Genomic DNA, 6,082 nt, shown 5'->3' on the forward strand with positions numbered 1-6,082 from the left:
CTTTCTTTCCTCAGCTCCTTTAAAATAAATGAAATTATATAAAGTAATAATTATAACAATTTATTGTTGGATTTGTATGATATATAGATGCAACTGAATAACAATAATACCACAAAAAATCAAGCTCTTCAGAATTAATGCTTCTATATCTCAATGGAATTAATTCAGTATAAATCTAGAGTAGATTCTAAATTAAGATATATATAAAAATCCCCAGAGCAACAACTAAGAAAATCCTTTTTTCAAAAGTGAAAAAATATTAAAGAAATTAGAATGTTACATTAAAAATATTAACTTAGTGCAAAAATACTCAATGTAAAGGAGGAATAGAGGAACAAAAAAGATGTAAGACAGAAAACAGAAGGTATATGGCAGATGTAATCTAACTCTATCAATAAAAACTTAAATGTGAATAAATGAAACAATCCTATATATATATATATATATATATATATATATATATATATAAATTTGCTTAGTTAGATACCAAACTGATATAATGACCTATACAGGATAATAAAACCATAAAATTTGGGTTTATCTTCTTTACCGTACAGAAATCATTTCCATGAGACAGTAATCATTTGCATCTCATCAGTTTGTTTTTCAATATCTAGCCTAATATTAATAGGATATAGAATGTTTCCATTAGAGATTCAGATGACTCAAGTGGCTTTGTTAAATAAACAGTGTTCTAGTATCACATGAAAAGTTTGCGATCATTATTTTACCTTGATTTTTACCATTTAATATTACCTACTGTTATTTATTGATATGCAGCTTCATCTGAGAAATGACGTGGCCAGAAGCAAGCGTTCCTGGATACTAATCCACCCCCATCACCACGACACAGACTCAGACCCCAAAATATTTATGTATAGATGATAGATGGACATGCAGAGTTTTGAAACGAATGCTGGTCTTCCTTTATGGCTGAAGGATTATAGCTGAAGTTATTTGGAAGTACAGTGTGTCTGTTCTTAACATATAACCTCAGCCCCTAAACCATCCTCCTTTGTCCTGCTTTGTAATATTGGAGCTGGACCTTGTAATCAGTTCTCCTTTAACGCTTGGCACAATGTTAAACATTACAGTAGAAGGCTCTGGAAGGATACCACAGGGGAGAAGACCCCCTCTTCCAGAAACCAGTGGTTTTCCCCTTTTGCTACGGTGATATGCAGCTGAGCTGCCATTCTCATGTGGGTCACTCAATAGCGTGTCCCCTGTGGAGTGGCTTCGTAGCGCGTTTTGCCAGAACTCCAGATGCAGCTTTCTCGTGAGATTTGTTCTCACCTCAGAGGTAGCCACTCCCAGCAAGTTTCAGCGCCCTCGTCCCCATCCTCTTCAGCTGGTGGCTTCCTGGTGGTGTTGCTGGAATTCCTTTGTGCAGTTAGTTTCTGCTGGCCAGGTGTGGTGTGCAACACAGCGGTGAAATCCTCTGCTCTCCAGTGGGAGACAGTCGCACCTCACTGGTTCTGAACATCAGTCTGGGTGGCTTTCTTCCAAGTTCCTTTTCCTTGAATACTCTCTTTTAGTCCTAGAGGTAGTGGCTGCCACTTACATCTGTCTTTTCTGTATTCTTTAGATTCTCTTTACCATTCTTATTGGTAAATTCCCTCTTATGAATTAATAATTCTTCATATTCAAATTTCCCAGTGCAAATGACTGGTTTGGTTGCTGCCCGCCAGCTGACACTGGCTGAAATAGATGCAGATCTTTGCAAGGAAACAGCAGGAAGATGGACGCACCCTGCCTGACAACATCCTGAAAGAATCCACTCTTTGCAGTTGGCCCTGCGCTTGAGGGGAGGTGTCTAAGTTCTCTTCTTTAAGCTTTCGACAGATTTCATTACACTTTTTTTTCAGTAAAGTTATTGCATACCAGCCACCTCTCCCACCCTTGGCAAAGAAAAAAGGTCTGTGGTTTTGCGGGGATAATGGAGCCACCCGGCCGCAGTGCGGAAATCCAGGCACTGACCCTTGACCTCGGGGCACTCCCCCATCTCTCAGGCGCAATGTCTGTGGGCACAGATGGGTAGAGCATTCTAGAACTCGGGGATAAGAGGGTCATGCGGCTTCCGCGACCATCAGCAAGAAGGACGATAGCAACCCGCACAAGAAAAAGTCCAGGAAGTCCTCAGAGACACTGACCTTCAGGAAGCCCACGGACATGCACCAAGAAGTCTAAGCACTGCGCTACTCTGACAAGGATGCACCTCCACTGTTACCCAGTGACCCTGGTCGAGGCCACTGCACAGTTAAGGCCACGTTGGGCCCCAAGAAGGCGTGGTCCTGTAAGTGGATGCCATTCACCAACCTAGTCTGCAAGGATGGAGCCACGTTCTTCCACTGGCGACAGGCAGCTGAGGAGGGCTAGGACTACCCCTTCGCCAGGTTCCATAAGACTGTGCAGGTGCCAGTGTATTCAGAGCAGGGGTACTAGCTTTATCTTCACGACAACTCTTGAACAAAGGCAGAAACGACCACTTCTTTGACCTCAGCCACCGCTTTGACCTCCGTTTTGTCATTAGCCACGATCGGATGACCACCAGCAGTTTAAGAAGAGGTCTATGGAGGACTTGAAGGAGCGGTATTACCATATCTGCGCCAAGCTGGCCAACATGCACGCCATGCCAAACACAGACCTCAAGATACCAGGGTTTGATGCTGGGCACCTGCAACGGCGGAAGGAACAGCTAGCATTGTCGGTCACAAGCCTCAGAGCAGGTGGCGGCGGAGAAGTACCTGCTACGTAAGCTGCGCCAGATCTAGTCCCGGCAGAAGGGGCGGGAGGAGCGTAACCAGGACTCGCGGAAGCTGCCCCCAGCCGCAGACCGCGCTGCGCAGCAAGGACCCCAAGAAGCAGCTGCCCCAGGAAAAGGAGACCGAGAAGCCAGCTGTTCTTGAGATTGCAGGCATCAAGTTTCCAGGCTTCAAGCCTGCAGGCCTCACCCCGCGGAGCCAGCAGATGAAGCTGCGGGCCAGAATATCGAGGCCCTGGAACAGGTGCTGGGTGTGGAGCTGAGCCTGACACCCGCGAAGCAGCTGGTGCGCATGCGCTACGAGCTGAGGCCCGAACCGGTGCGGCTGAACGAGCCCAGGCAAGCCTGCGCCAACTGCGAGGGTGAGCTGCAGGTGCTGCGGTCCTTGCTCGAGGCTCTGGTCGGGGCTGGGTGCTGGGAGGCCGCCACGCCAGCGTCCTCCCGACCGCGGTGCCGAGCCCGGCCTCGACCCTCACCCCAGCAAGGACACCGTCATCGACCATCGTCGTGTGGCGGGCACACCCTTCGCGCCCACGAGGAAGCGACGAGAATCGTCTCCAGCTCCTCTTGTGTGAAGGAGGCGGAGAAGCCCTGTGAGGCCACACGCGGTGTGGGATGCTGCTGCGTAGAGCTGGTGAGTTGGGAAACAACCAACCCCAAAACCTTTTTACTTAAGTGAAGACTGTAAGGGAAGTAACTTTGCACATCATAGTATGCAATGCTTCTTCATACTTATGTAAATATCCTATGTTTATGTAAATATTCGTTTTTTTCAGTAATTAGCTTATAATAGTTCATCTAATGCAAACTCATTTTTAAAAAGTTTTTTTTCCCTGAAAATTTAGAGTACCGGAAATATTCACAATGAATTGCACATGTTATTGTGTAGTGGTGTTTATTACATTTCCTACTGAAGTATCTTATTCTCAGAGCGGAGGGAGCTAAAACCCTAGGGCAGAGTTGGAGGGAGTCTTTTGAGTTTGAAGGTAATGGCCATGATATTTAGTATTTTAGTTTATTTTATATTCTGTTCCATAAAAGAGTCTATTCTGTTTTCATATGTAAAAATTATGCTTCAAGTTACTATTAAATTTTTTAATAGTTTCCTTAAAATTCCTAACACAATATTTAAGCTCCACGAAGATATACATGTTCAGCAGTGATTTTTAACTGTGACTTTCTACCTCCTAGTTGGTGGCCAAGTTCCCGCGGAAGTGCAAATTCCCTCGTATGATATGTAATGACTGTACCCTTAGAGAGTCTAAATATAGTCGCAAGCTGGTTCAATTCAGTTTTTCCAGCCTTACCTGCCTACTAGATAGCTTACCACCTGTTTCTTCTTGGGCTTAAAAGAATCCTTAAGCTTTTTAAAAAAATTTTATTGGAGTATAGTTGATTTACAATGTTGTATTAGTTTCAGGTGAAGAACCCTTAAGCTTTGAGAGGACATATGTTATCAGGAAGAAATTCAGGTGGGGCATATACAGTTTTGCAACACGGGCAGCTCTCCTCCTGGGTGGCTCTTGGGCAAGGTGTTAGCTGATGATAAATTGAAATCTTCTGTAGATGATATCAAACGGTATTGGTTTTAAGTAGGAGAGTAACATGATTTTTAAATCTGGTTTTTGAAAATATTCTTGTTGTAGTGAAGATAATGGATTGAGCTGGAACAATTCTGATGTAAAGAAACAAGTTAGAAGGCTGTTGAAGTAACTTAAATTATAGCTTATGGCTATAAACAACAAAAGAAAAGAAGTTTGTGAATTTGAGAAATACTTAGGTGGTAGAATACACTTGCAATGAAGGAAGGTCAAAGAGTCGAGGATAATACCCAACTTTCTTGTTTGAACAACTGAGTCACTTACTGAAAAATGGCAGAAGGCACCCATCTTTTGGAAGAAACAACATGAGCTCAATTTCGGAAATGTTAAGTTTGATGTGTACATGAGAAAATTTAAATGGAGAGAAACAAGGAGAATTTGGGTAGATTTATGGAGCAAGTGTTGGGCTGGTGGCATGTGAGAATTCTCAATACGTTGGTGATGTTTGAATTTCTGAGAATGAAAAGAAGGATAAAAAGTTAGTGTGTTTACAGTAGCATCTGAGAAATGCTGAGAAATGGCATTTGGGGGACTGTAGAAGAAGACAAACAGCAGTGTGCAGATAAATAAAAAAAACAAAGTAACAAAGCTGATTCATAGATTTGTAGCATTTGCCAATTTCCATGGGTAAGCATTCCTACTGTTACTTATTTTTGAGCTACCAGTGTTAACATCCCCTTGAAGCTGGGAAAAGGTGCACACAATTGGCTCTCATGAACCAGCTTGGTGCAAGCTGGTTTCTTTATATCCCCGAGAAACCTAGAAGGAGAAGCAGAGTAGGGAAGCATGAGCAGTGAGGAATTAACAATCCGTGCATGTAGAAAAGTCCTTTAGAGAGAGATGGGGAGGGCAGGATACATTTTGTTTTGTTTTTTGATTGGAGGAAGATCTGAGTAGATTTAAATGCTGATGATAAGAAGCCAACAGAGAGAAGAGGGGATGCCTGGTTGAAAAGTGAAGTCTCAAGGAGCTGAATACGTGTATGTGGAGTTGGAGAAAATGGGATCATAAGCACAGATGAAGGTTTTGGACGGGAAGAGGGTAAGCTCTTCTCTTAAAAAGCAGAGAGGCAGGAGGGGATAAATGCAGATGTAGATGGGTTTGCATGTTTATTGCAAGAACTATAGAGGTTATTTTCTGACATATTGCATATTTTGCAGAAAAATAAGTCAGATAAAAGTTGAGGCTGATGAAAAGGTGATGAGGATTGGAACTTCAAAGAGATTCCAAGTTGGAAATAAATTAATAGAGGCACAAATCTATATGGTAAGGAGAAGGATATAACGAGAGGGTTGACCATGGGAGTAGGTGACTGAATGGAGTACAGTTGAAGGTTAGAGGAGATGGAATCACAGGAGTATAAGGTCAGGCTTATGTATCAGTAATAAATTTGGATATTGAAGTCACTGATGATGCTGCTGGAAATTAGTTAAAGAGAAAGCCCATTAGTTTTCAATAGAAGGGTGATATTGCTAAGGAGGGTAAAGGGTGTTGTGTGAGTAATATGAGTCTAAAAGTAGCAGCTTGGGGTGGAATAACTCTGGGTGTAACTGGCTGATGAGAGGCAGTTGGTGTGCCTGCTGTGTACAGGTAACACAGAGACTTCAAGGCAGTTGATATTTGGGGGACGGGAGTGAGCATGGGAATCAGATTCTGGTTAAATCTACAAAGCAAAGGTAATGTCCAGTGAAGTAGGGCCCTAACTGCCATTTTCTGAAAT

General features: G+C 43.1%; 1 pseudogene; it reads left to right on the plus strand.

The window, feature by feature from the left end:
• Positions 1-2,014: 2,014 nt before the first annotated feature.
• On the plus strand, positions 2,015-3,440 carry LOC102973689 (DNA methyltransferase 1-associated protein 1-like; annotated as a pseudogene).
• The last annotated feature ends 2,642 nt before the right edge of the window (positions 3,441-6,082 follow it).

This window comes from Physeter macrocephalus, chromosome 20 (assembly GCF_002837175.3).
Source record: "Physeter macrocephalus isolate SW-GA chromosome 20, ASM283717v5, whole genome shotgun sequence".
Classification (NCBI taxonomy): Eukaryota; Metazoa; Chordata; class Mammalia; order Artiodactyla; family Physeteridae; genus Physeter; species Physeter macrocephalus.